Source organism: Chelon labrosus, assembly GCF_963514085.1.
Source record: "Chelon labrosus genome assembly, chromosome: 4".
Lineage (NCBI taxonomy): Eukaryota > Metazoa > Chordata > Actinopteri > Mugiliformes > Mugilidae > Chelon > Chelon labrosus.
The window spans coordinates 22272395-22286435 of NC_140340.1; positions in this window are offsets into that span (position 1 = coordinate 22272395).

Here is a 14041-nt window from a genome sequence, read left to right on the forward strand (position 1 = left end):
AAAACGAAAAAGCACTGTAAGTGATGTCTGTTCATTAGTAATGAGAGTCTTCTAAAATATTTTGCCCTTGTTGCCATTAACTAACTAAAAAAAAAGATAAATCTAAGTATTTTAATGCAAGGTCTGGACAAGCTCCAAGTGTGCTCACTTGGATGGATTAAAGGCAGATAAAATAGATTCAAGGGATAAAGAGATATGTATTGATAATTAAAGCTGATTTGATTTGAAGAAAAATTGGCTTCTTAGCATGTTTAGCATGACTAAACTAGGATAAGTGCTGCATTCTGTCCTCTAAACGTCACCTCATCAACATTGTTAGACTCGTTATCAAGTCTGTGACGTTTAGGAATACAGACTCACCATCTGTTTAGCGTTACACCTGGATTACGTTGTATGACCAGAACTGCATTCTGGAAATCTCAAGCAGAAGTCGACTGCAGGAAAGTTGGTTCACGGACATGATGACATGCAATCACAAACTAACCGAATGTCACAGGCAGAGGGAAGTGATTAAAGGGATATGAGGAGGATTTTTCTTAGAGGCTGATATTGACCTCTAATGTAGCACAGAGCTATAGTGGAAACACCTGCCACTTCACTGGAGGGTCTGGTTTACATTTACCTGTCTTTCACCAGATAGTTGTACAGATACTTTAGTCAAAGCTGTGGACCATCTGACCAACAGAGGAGGCAAAAATGTTTCGCAACAAGTGTTGTTGACATTTGCTCTGACACAAGATAATATAAGATGGGATGTAGGTTTGTTGATCGCGCCTAATTTCAGATGCACTAATTATAAGACAATAAATGAAAGGCAATATGCTGTTTACCTCACAGAGATATATTTTAATAACCACAAGGGTTTAATTAGTTTAAATATTTTCATTATAAATTTAATATATCTGCTTCATTATTACTCTGCAGTAAACAGGGTCAGGGTTGGCAAGGATAATTTCAGACTGTTTTCAGATCACTCAGTCAGTACCTGAATGTCAATAAATAAGTGAAACTAGAAAATGACGGTAGCCCTAACAAGTTCAGTGTGAAAATAAGTAAATGTGTTCTGTCTTCTATCTACAATATGATTTCAACTGACGCCGGACAAATGCGTACACAGAGATCAGGCTGACGTATGTCCTGTAAGATCTGTTTAGGCCCAAAATATGGTTTGAAATAAGCACACAGAATGTCCCACGCTCGTCCGGATATTTGTAACCTGAAATAACAAACATGACTTTTGAATGTGTGCACCTGAATGGAATCTCTCACCCATGCATCCAAGCATTTTAAAGAAGAGAAATTAGCCAGAGAGAGGGTTTAGTGGTAGACTGAATCCAGATGTTACGATAATCTCACACTGGTTTAATTCCACTGCAAATTAATCTTTCAGTCCTTTCTCCACTATAAACATTTCAAGCATGCATCACTATATGCACATCCCAATAATTATTGGATTACAACCTTTATTTTTAACTAATCATTAAGCACGGTGAGCCTGGAGCTGGCTCATCACCACGTACCCATGCCCCGCAGAGGAGAGGACTGTTCAGTGTGATGCTTTCTCATAGGTCTGTGTCAAAGTCATGGATTTTGTCACACTGCATTGGAATTTATCTAACGAGATCTGATACGACAGTGATCACTTTCTATATTTTTCTTACTGCTTGATTAGAGGTAAACATTTCTTTATTGTTTTTGCAGACGCTGAGTGATTCTATCTCCAGCAGCTGTTTAATGCGTTTGTGCGCTTGTGCCTTAGCTTGCCAGCTATGTGTTGCATGTTGGACTGCTTCTATATTTAGTTAAAATTATCCTTTTTTTTGGACCACCTGCTAACAACACACCAACGACATATACATCAATATTCATTAGGGATTTGTGTTGCTTTCAAGTTTCTAATAATTCATTCATTCATAGACTGGTGACCTGTCCAGGCTGCCCCCCGCGACCCGAGAGGATAAGCAGTCCCCTTCTTGCTGTGAGGCGTCAGTACTAACCACAAGACCCTCAGACCCTTGCCAGATCAGACGGCTTCATGCCCAGCTTTGGGCAGTTTAGAATTTTATTTTGCGGGTAATAATAACAGTTGTGTTTATGAGCAAAGTTTGGGCTAGTTTGGCAACATTCTGGCAGTTTACCTAATTAGTTTTCAATGCTGGTTTGAAACTAAACAATGGTGCTTTACTCTTCCCAAAACGAGGTGTGCCTGTGAGAAGTAGTGGTGGTTGGCTGTTGGAGTTTGTTGCTGGGTGACTTCTATGCTGCAATTGCATTGTTTTTTAATGATACTATACCAGTGTAAGCAAGTGGGACGGTTAAAGTACTAAATCATCACAGAGCAAACATTTTGGGCTTTTTGTGTGTGTTTTGGCGTTTTTTTTTTTTTTTTTTTTGCAGTCCTTGGGCTGGAAAACATCAGTTGTCTCTGGAAACACTGCACACAGTCTCATGAGCAAGGCCGAACGTCCAGATGAAAGGTTAACTGTTTGGCCTAATCCTCCCAATGCACCTTATGACTCTTGTAAAACATCAGATTAGTCTTAGACCTTCTCCTGAAGGAGTTGTTTATGCAGATCGCTAATGTGACTGTTGGCTATGTCCGTCCTTGATATCCTTATAGATCTTCATTGTATTGTTCTATAATTCTCCCTTCCCTTCCTCTCCTCTCTCTTTTTTTTGTATCTCTACCTGGTCAGCCTTGTGCATGGTTCTGCTCAAGGCGTAAAAAGTTACACACCAGTTAACACATGGACAACTTGAAAATCTCTCAAGCCTGCTCTTGTCCAGCAGCTTACTAGTAACAAGCCAAGTCATGTCACGTGCTATAAGTAAGCATTTTGTGGTTTTGGCTTGTCATCACACGCTGTATAATCTCAGTGAAGGACCACCCATCCCTGCTCTTTGCTTTAACTGATCTCATGTGTCTTTTAACAATGTAAAATGACACCCTAATGAGCCCGAAACGGCTATTTATATGCAGTTTCGTGATGGTATTGCATATAAATTCCAGCATGGGTAAGGGAGAATTGATGTAAGATTGGGAGGGTCTTGAAGTGGCGACCTGACAGAACTTAATGTAAAGAGTCAGAGTTCTCCAGAACCCCAAACACAGTCAAAGATTATAGCTCTGGTTTTACCTACTCAGGTTTGATCTCTGTATTTTCCGGTCATAGATCAGAGGTTAATAACTGCCTCTGTGCACATGTTATTCACATTTTTGTTCACCTAAACCACAACTAAAACCAGTTTAACTTTTTTTTTTCTTCCTATAATGAGGCAGTTTGTGTTTTGACATCTTTGGCTTCCACTCTCTCACAAGAATAACACCATTTTGGGATAAAAATCCACATGTGGTCTTCAGTTGTTCTTTCTTTTCTTTTTTTTTTTTTTTCAGCTCCACACCCGTCTTTGTAGTTTGATTTAAACCTCGACATGTAAGAAGTGAAATATAAACCGTAATTCTGGAAAGTGAGAGGTTTGATTTAATCTTTCTGCTCGCTTTGTTATTTATTGATATTTACACAAGATTACGTAGAGTCCCAGCAGAGATTATGCAGTGTTTCCCAAAATGTCAAACTTGTGAGTAACTATGGGATGAAAGTTCTCTTTCCAATTTGGTTTGCTGATTAGAATAATTTACATCCACTGTGGATGATGGACGCGACACAGACACTTAAATTACTGGCGGGCTGATTTATCCTTCTGAAGATGTTCACCCAAAGTCTGCCGTCTTTCCTTCAAAGCTGCAATCTGTGAACATGAACGGTCGAGTCGCACAGGAGCAGTATCAGACTTGACCTTTGACCTCTTTACCAGCGGTTTGTTGGGTCATTAAGGAGAAGAACTGTAAGGTTGAACTGTCGACTGAAAGTGGAAACCACGTTAATGGGACTTTTACACTGGCTTGAAACTATGTTGATGCCTGCACGATGGTAAATATCCTGTAAAGCGTCACTAGTCAGTGTTTTTATTAACATGGATCGGTGTTGTCATCAGTGAACTCCACAGCGGAGTTTTTTAGCTCATTGTTGTCGTTTCCCAGTTCCCAAATGTTGCTGTCATCCGTCCACCAGCTATTTTCATCGACTAGCTGCAATAAACCCAGGATCAGTGCCAAATGGCTAACAGGCAAGGTTAGTGTTACCCTTTTGAGATCTGTGGCTCAGAAACATAGGAGGAATACCTCTCAGTTTCTCTCTAAACTTTTGAGACGCGCCGTTATTTCTTTGGATGAACAGTTTATTTCTTTTCTTTCTTGCCCATGTGAACAAAAATATACATAGGTGAAACATCTTGTGCCCTAAAAGACTGCATCTCTGAACACAGAAATGCCTTTTTTTTTTTCTTGCATTTTTTTTTACAGGCATAGAAGCTATAAAGCTCGGTGTATGCAGTAACCGCGACTTGAATATGTCCAATAAACAGCTGACCTAAAGTTAATGTCATGACGTGACATGACAGGGAAAATGGTACAGGCGTGGTGCTGTGTGTTTGAGAATGATAGCAAAATTTGAACTATTTTTACAGCGATCTTGTTTGCCAAAATTAGACTCTTGGTTTAATCATCGTGTAATCCTCGACTAATCTTAGGCTAATTAAAAGCAACATACGTAGATACACTGAAGTGGCTTGCTATCTTTGTGCGTTGCACGATTTGGCATACACCAGGGGCAGATAAGCTTCTGACAGTTGTATCAAACGTGGCCGCAGCGGTTAAGGCCTGGGGAAAATATTTTAAGTGTACACATCACTGGTATTGTGGTATTACTGGTATTAACAATTCAGTACAATGTATTTAACGTTTGTTGTGGTCTGTGATGTGAATGGGATTATTTTTCTTTTTTTAGACTTGGACAGACTTTATTCAACCGCAAGGGAAACTGTTTGGTCACAGTAGCTTAGTTGTACATAAAAAACACTCGAGAACCACAAGTAAAAAAGAAAGATAAAATAAAATAGAAATAAAAATGTACAAAATTGGCATATGAACAAATGTACAGGACATAGAGAGAGACGTAAATATATATTATACTGTATACATAGGAATGAATAATAAGGTGCATTGATGGGCATTAACATGAATAACATGGAGTTATGTGTTACAGAAAGGTGAGTTGCTGTACTGCTGGATTGAATAGGGTACGAAAGAAGTCTTGTAGCGAGTGAGTGTTTGGAGGAGTATTCTTTTTTTTTTTTTTTTTTTTTTTTAAATATATGTTTATTAAATTTTTCAAATAAAACATGAACATACATGACAGAACAAACAAACTTACATACATTGGCTCACACACATATCAAAATTCAAATTTCAAATTCCAAATTCATACAGGCGATAGATTCAGGAGGTACATCCCACAGATACATATAGTAAAATAAATTGAGGGCACACTGCCATGCACGATACATCCACATGGTCGGAAATAGAAGCACATCAACGGTAAAGTGTCATTTAAAAGGCAGAGTGATTGAAGTTATGATACAAACCCTCTTGCGAGAATGGTGGAAATATTCAAACCAATATATGACAGGAAGGGCTCCCATGTTTTCCGAAAAACATCATCTTTACTGTGTAGTTTACAAGTCAGATAGTCCAGAGCTACATGTTCAAGTGTTACTCTTTGCCACTGAGTCTTGGATGGAACTTTATCCATTATCCAATTTAAAAGAATACACTTTCTAGCACAGAAAGTAAGTGTTTGGTGAAGTTTCCTTTTAAATTTGTCAGTGATGGACAGATCAGGTATGCCAAGTAGGAAATGTAAGAGGTTGTTGTTTTTATTAGTAGACAGAATCTTATTAATTTCCTGCCCTATGACCTGCCAAAACTGCTGTATTTTCCTACAATGCCACAAACAATGTGTAAGACTACCAGTTTCTATTTTACACTTAGGGCATAGTGGAGATGTATTAGGTTTGAATTTATGACGTTGGTAGGGAGAGATATGGGCCCTGTGTAAGAGCTTAAGTTGCATGGCTCTTACTCGGTTACATACACTCAGCGTTTTTGCACTCTTCCACGCATTATCCCAACCGTCATCTGATATCTCAATATTAAGGTCCCTCTCCCATAACTCTTTCAAAAAATGAGTGTTTGTGGTGTTATACCCCTTAAGAATATTATAAAATAAACTAATAGACCTGCCAGATTTCTGTAAGAAGAGCTGTTTCTCTAAATGTGAAATATTTTGACACTGAAGGATTGTAGTATCCTTTGTGACAAAGTTTCTTACTTGTAGATATCGAAAGAAATCTTGCTGTTGAATGCCATATTTCCTTTTCAGCTGAGTAAAAGACATCATGGTAGAACCGTCCAGTAGTTCGTGCAAAGTACATATTCCTTTATTTACCCAAACATGGAAGTTATTGTCCATCACTCCAGGAAGGAAATCAGGATTATCGCATATTGGAGTGAAAACAGAGGTGAACTGAGATTTCCCCTCTAATTTCCTGATGGCATGCCATGCCTTAACTGTAGAGATTGTAATTGGGTTAGTACAAGCAGACTTCAAATATGCACTTTTCCTAATAAACAAAAGATTTGGAGGAGTATTCTTGCTGTATCTTGTAGACAGTGAGAATAAAGACCTTTCTTTCTTTCTTTCTTTCTTTCTTTCTTTTTCTTGATTCACATTTGAAGATGGAATTACAAATGCTGTTGTTACGTTCACTGACATGCAACAGAGATAAGCAATGCGTCTGCATTAAAGTACACTGGAGTATTTGAAAGATCAATAAATGAAAAGGAAGTATCTGTCAGGATTCGAGGGTTTGATAGTACTGGGGGTGAATATCATGTGAAGTCTCTCAATCGGGGGAACTGAACACCTGGGACAACATAAAATCATCTCATCCTTTTTCCATCGTCTGTTTCACCATGTAACATTTCAGAGGCATTACTCTCCCTTTTACTGATATACTGATTTCATTGCCTTTTATGATTCATTGCTTTTTGTGATTTACTTTAAGTCTGCGTTAAAAATATATGTTGAGTCTGCCCAAATTTTCGGATCTCCTCTTAAACTGCAGATCCTCGCCGAGAGCTTCTCTGCGTGGGTGCAGCAGAGCACATATGGATCAATGGCAACGAGTCCCTCAGGAACTTTATTTTTTCCCTTTTTGATACTGGTGTGTGTCAACCTTGACATGGCTCATCACAGCTTACTCACGATACAGTCTGCATTCTTCTAAGTGTTTATTCAGTCGCAAAACAATAGCCAGCGTCATATTTGTGTATGAAGGCCCTCTCCAAAAGAAAAGTGGTTTATGCTTGGAGCCCCAAACGGGATCAATATTTCATTTTAACTTCTTTACAACCATCGCAGCTGCTTGGCTTGACGTTCCTACGCTTTTTTTTTGGCACGTCAAAATGAAACCGGCATCTTTTCAGCAACTTCCAATGCAAATGAATGAACTGCCAAGTTGGAAAGACCGAGTGCTGCGGCAGGCAGAATCTAAGTTCTCTTTCCCAAGAGCTTTGCAACAGAGTTGACATTTTAATTGCTGTTTATGACTTAATTTTGAAGACATGCAGCACAACAGAGGAATTAAACAACAGATGGTGTCGTCCGAGCTGTCTGGTCGGTCACATCTGATGTCTCTGCCATGCCATTGGTTCACATTTCAACTTGTCTTTAAGGCATTCTCTGCATAACTGGAGAACATATTTTACCAAAAGACCGTTGACTGAAGCCAACGATTATATAAGAACACATGGTATCATACAAATATAGACAATAATAATGTAACTTATTATGGCATTGGTTGCCCTTTATTCCTCTCACTGTCAATATGATCAAACTGGGAGCCGATTTTTCTTCAAAACCACAGAAAGAGAGAGACCATTACAGCGATCCCTCCAGTTTAGAGATTTCTATCTGATCAAAGCCTTTAACGTTTAAGTCTGCGTGTGTAGTGGTCATGATCAATTTTATTACGGCAGTTTGGTCCAAAGTTGTGGACTGACTAACCAACACTGACCTTTAAACAAATGGAAACATGTGCTGTCTCACTGAACCCAACGCACTAACATAAAAACAAGTATCGTGAAAGTGGAGGATTTGGAAAGTTAAGGTGGAAGATCTTGGGACATTTTATTTGTTCTGCTGTATGATCTTCCCTGTCTCTGGTCGTTAAGTCAAGATTCAGGAACAAATTAAACAAGAAGACAGAATGTAACTTCAGTTATGAATAAATTGCAAATAAGAAAACACAGTCAGCCAGCTTTGAGTTTCTAGCCCTTTCTACTAACCATTGCATGGATTTAGTGTGATTAACTGTGTCTTTGTCATCTGTAAACAAGCTACATTTCAAGTTATTTATTCAGCTCTTCAAAACACTTTTGAAAGTTGTCAAGTAACAAAGACGTTGGTTTAGCAAAAGAAGATTAAGACTGACCGAACCGAGGGAGCGTTTCATCACATTTGTACATTGTCATTGTCACATGTCCCGCTCTGCAGTTTCAAACTGCACAGACCTTGTCAACACTTTTGCCTTTTAAACCCTCCTGTGGCGTCTCTGACTTGGACGGTTCCTGTGACAGAAGCATTTTTATTTTTTTCTGAGCGCAGAATTTGGACAGCATCGGCCTCCTGACTAAACCGACTTGCGCATATTAGAGCTTAAATGTGTTGCAAGGTTTAAGTCAAAACTTCATCTACCACTTCTACCACTGACTCCTTTAAGCACACTTGACTCAGAGCGTCACCAGCGTTGTGACTTGCATTGAGTCCTGTGTCATTGTCTTGAAATTCAAGTGTCCTTCAATGAAAACTCTCCTCATTAGTACAGGATCATGTTTAGCATACATTAATAATGAGGTCATTGGAAGTAGCTGTGGTCAAAATGGCTCAGAAAGCTTCAAAAAAAGAGTTTGCTTCTGACAGCTTCTGAGAATTTTTCAATCTGAAAGCCCTGCTGTCTTTTATGCAGTGACAGGTCAAGTGAGCAGTCAATTAAATGGGCTACTTAATTTGGAAATCGGGTGGCACAGTGGTGTGGTGGTTAGCACTGATGCCTCACAGCAGGAAGGTCCCACTGTCCAAAGACAAGCTTGTTAGGTTCATTGGTGATTCTAAATTGGCCGTTGGTGTGTATGTGAGTGCGAATGGTTGTCTGTCTCCCTGCGATAGACTGGCGACCTGTCCAGGGTGTACGCCGCCTCTCGCCCGATGACAGCTGGGATAGGCTCCAGCCCCCCTGTGACCCTTCACAGGAACAAGCGGTTACAGAAGATGAGAGAATGAATGAATCATTTGGAAATCAGGTTGCATCCCACACCTAAAGAGAAATGCTGCAGATATTCTTTTCTCTCATCTCAAACTTGAACATGGCTACAGGATATTATAGGATTGGATTATTATGCCAGATCAGGGAGCACTGAATGTGACACCTCATGTGATCTCATGGGGAGAAGAATGCAAACAAAATGGAGACTGTGATGAAACACTTTGCTGCAGTCTGATCCACACTCTAGCCCTAAGAACTCTTTGCTGTAACTTTTAATCACTTTGCAGTGAGACAAAATCATGAAGTGGTTGAGGGAGCTCAAGTATCACTGAGTGTCACTGGAGGTGAGCTTTAAACTTGTCAGTTTCAGTCCGTCTACAGTAGTACGCTAGCCTGAAGGGCTTGAATATTTACTGTTGCTTGACAACACCATCAGATGCTCTGTATCCTTGTCGACTAGTTTCTCTCGTTAGTTGTGAATATACTCATGTAATCATCCAGATTTTAAATCTTAAATATGATACATGTTTGATATTTAGTCTTGGACTGGATCTATCATTTCAGGATTACACAATTTCTGTAACCAGAGAGGTCAAGACCAGATATCAACTGGTGCAAAATTCCTGTAGTCTGATCCCGGCATTAGAGGGATTTGGACTCCTCTTTTAGACAATTTCTTTTATTCTTTACTTAATCGCACCTGTCATTGCAAAACTATGGCACCCTCCGTGGAGAAGCTGCTCCCATTTGTATGATTCATTGCACTGAAACTACAAAGACAGCAAAAACACTGTGTTCTTGGAGAGAGATCTGGGAAGGCAGCGTTAGCCATGCGGTGTCAGTGAGGGCAGACGCCTGGGTGTGGCCCTTCAGAGCAGGTATAAACACTTCAGCATGGTTGGATAACATGTCTAATGACCTTATTCCCAATGAGCCCGGTCATACTGGCGCAGCTTAATTTGCACGCCGCGTTCATTAGAGTTGATGTAAAATTCAACTTTTGTTGTTATGAGTCACTGCATTTCACACAAGTTTGTTGATTTGTCAGTGAATTCAGTCCAAAATGTACTTCCTTACTTCCTTTCATACTTTACTACTCCTTCTCCTTAAAAGAAATCTGAGTGAGGATTTTGCAGATGCAAGTCATTAGTCAACCTCTTGAATTTCAGTTACCTAATCCAAATGTTATTCTTAGATAATTAGGTGTTCACCACCTTATGTGTTCTTGGCCGTCGAGTCTCACCCTTCCTTCTCTTCTCCTGCTACAAATGTGCTGACAGCCCCAACACGTTTCAATGAACTGTTAACTCACATTGTTTTCATTTTCACTTCACTTATCGTCTCGACCACCTTAATCACGTTCACAGATGAGAAGCTGCAACCATTCCAAGGTTAACACTACATTTTTCATTTCCTGCTTTGCTGCTTACAAAGTGGTCTACAGTAATAAGTCCTTTGAAAGTCCAGGATGTGAGATGCAGCCAGTCCTTCAGGTCTGGTGCTGGCTGCTTCTCATTTAGGCCACATTAACTTTATGGTTATTTCCACTTCTAATGAACAAATGCTGTTGTTCTTGTTGAAGAGAGTAACATGTGTGTGGTCTTATGGACTAAACCTTTTCTTTTCTTTGAGTTTTTTAAATTATGCATAATTATCTTGTTTCCAGTGGAAAAATAAATCAGTTTTATGACGTGCGGCGCTAACGTAGAGGTTTAGATGCAAAGGGAAATAACATGATTTAGTCAAAGGACTTTATTAATGATAAGGAAGCAGCTTTCAGACTGTAGGGTATCATGTTCATGGCTGAGGAGCCTCACAGATTATTAATTAATATTAATAATATTATATTATTAGAATAAAATCATTCTAGAATAAAAATAGTAGAAACTATTGTCTGATGGTTGATGGATAGAAACAGACCCCTAAACCCTCTGAGGCACGTGACTGGATGAGTTTGCGGATGAACAGGCTCCTGAGGATCCGCTTCCCTCTCGTCATCTCACTGCCACTGTCTCCACACTCTTAGGTTTCAGTGAACTGAAGGTAGTCGCTCTCCCACCTGTCCCCCTGAAGCTCTCTGTTAGCTCTCTTTACCTCATCATCCGCGATAGAGCCGGTAACCGAGGAGTCATCTCAGAACTTCTGTGATTAGCATGTGCTTCCTGAGTTGAAGCAGAAGTCAGAGTAGAAGAGGGTAAACAAAATCTGTGATTGTAGAGTTCCATGTGTTGCGCCAGTGTTGCTTGTCACAACATCTGACAAGCAGAGTTACAGTCTGACATACTGTGGCTTGTCGGTGAGGTAGTCTGTAACCCGAGCTTCAAAGTTCTGGTCCATCTGCATCACAGAGAGCTTCTCAGCCTGCAGCAGAGACTTGATGGAGTTAGAACCACTGGAGAAGTCAAAGGGCATGATCCTCACAGTGCTTTGTGGCTCCTCAGTATTGTGAACTCTCTATGGAGCAGGCAGATGATGGCATCCTCTACACTGATGTCTGGAAAACAGTGCAGGAGATCCAGGCCTGAAGTCCTTGTTTGCTGGGACGTCTGTTATTGGGCAGGATGTTTTTTCAGATCTTGGGCACAGATCTTTTTTACCCTCAGGGAAAGACTGAAACTGGAAACCCATAACATCATGGGGAAGTGTCATGTTTTGCATTGTGTTATATTCTTCTTTTTTTTTTTACTCTGTTATTTCTGGTTTTATTTTGTTAACCGTTTCCTTTTGTGTTACAGTTAGCTTGTCCTTCCTGTGTGTTCCCGCCATTGTGATTGGCGTCCTGATTGTTTCCACCTGTGTCTCATTTCCCCAGTGTGTATATATTGCCTGTGTCTTTCTTAATCCTTTGCCAGATCGTCTTGTCCTATTCAGTGGAACCAGCTCTGTCTCAGCCTTGTCCTGACCAGGTCATAGTTTTTCTTGATCATTTGTTATTTAATTGTTTATTTAATATTTTGTTATTTTACCTTGGATTATGTTTTTTCCTCGAAGAGAGATTTTGTGTTACTTTAGTCATTGATTTTCTTATCATGTTTTTGCTTCATGAAGAGTGATTTTTAGTTTTTTCTCTCAGAAATAAAGACCGAGTGAATTTAAACATCTTCTCTGAGTCGTGCATTTGGGTTCAAACATTGTACAGTCGTGACGGGAAGACAAGGTTCACATCTCCTTCTCCTTGTTCCTCTCCTTCTCTCTGCCTCAAGTCCCTCACCTCTGAGTCATTAATAACCTTCGAACATGCATCTGGTTAATCCTGGTACTGAAGGAGCTCCTCATGTGAGTAAACCACGGTCCACTGTTGTTTCAGTGGTCACGGTATCTTTTCCACCTCACGTTGGTAGAACCCACTACTAGTTAGAAACTAAAACTATATTTCAGTCCCATATATAGAGATAGAGATAGAGATATATAGATAGAGTCTATAGATATACACATATATATCTATATAGATGTATAGATATACAAATATATAGCTATATTTAGTCATGCTAAATTAACCTTTTTAAAACGAGTGTTGCTGGTGTCACATTTGTGCAAGCACACTTTGGATTACTGTAATTACGTCATGGTTTACACTATAGGAAAAATTCTGAAAGCTGAGATGTTGCGTGCACTTTAGAGCTAATAGGGTGTCATTGCGGTAATTTCACTTGCACCTCTCCCAGAAGGTTATTACACTCTTATAACATGCAGTAAATTGTAAACTGCCAAATATTGAAAGTTCCAGGTATTTTGGAAAAATGTGCACTTACTCACATGACATTTTCTCACCTTATTATAGTCGAAATAATAATAAAAAAAGTAAAGGCAGAGGAGTTCTGCTTTAGCACACTTTCACACTTGACTATCAGACCTCCTAGCTATAGAGACTTTATCACTGTATTTTCATGAAAGTCTGATGTTTTGTTGACCCATTCATCCACCTTGACCTCCTGCCAACAGATTTGACACTAGTTTTATACATATTGTTTAATTACAGTTACTAATTGTGTAAACATCTGTTAAAAACGTGATTATTCTGTCCATTCAGTCCATTTCAATTCTTCACAGAAGCTCTTTGATCTCCTCTGAGTTTACAATCCACAGTAATTACGCCTAATAACACACATGTTTTCGAAACATGGGTTTCTAATTTGCAACTCTCTGTCATTAGGTCTAATAGCCGTCACATCTCCAACCTCAAATACTTTTGTGTGAGTTGATGGCAAAATAGGGTGTAAATTGTAACCACATTGGTGTGTGGAACAAAGCCCTCTGTTGGCGGAGGTGGTCAACCAAAACTACACCCACGTGGGAACCTTGCACAAACACAGCGAGGATGGAGGGCGGCCTTAGAGCAGGTAATCCTTATAAATATGACAAAATAAAGAGCCTCATTCTTGTAAATCCTGTTTTCACAGTTACTGACTCAATTACTGTGAAAACAGTTGTTGCTTTGTTTAAGTTTACTGGAAGAACTCTGATTTATTTTCTTTGGTTCCCATTCACACATCAGTACAAACTGCCCTCATTAAATACAAAAAATGTATTATTGTTTTAACCATGTTTTAAAATGTATTATTGTTTTAACCAGTCTGTGTGTGCCGTTTCAGAGGTTCTCACCAGTCAGTGAACGCACCGCCGCCGCCATGGTTAGATCTGTGCTTAATACACAGATCTAACCATGAAGGTAAAAAAAAAAAAAACAAAAAAAAAACATAAATGTGTGTGTCTCAACACTGATGATAGTGGGAATAATGTTAAACTGTGTTTGTTTAATGGTCTGAAAATAAAACTGGGAAACAGGCGGTAAAAATATAAGAATACACTGTATAGC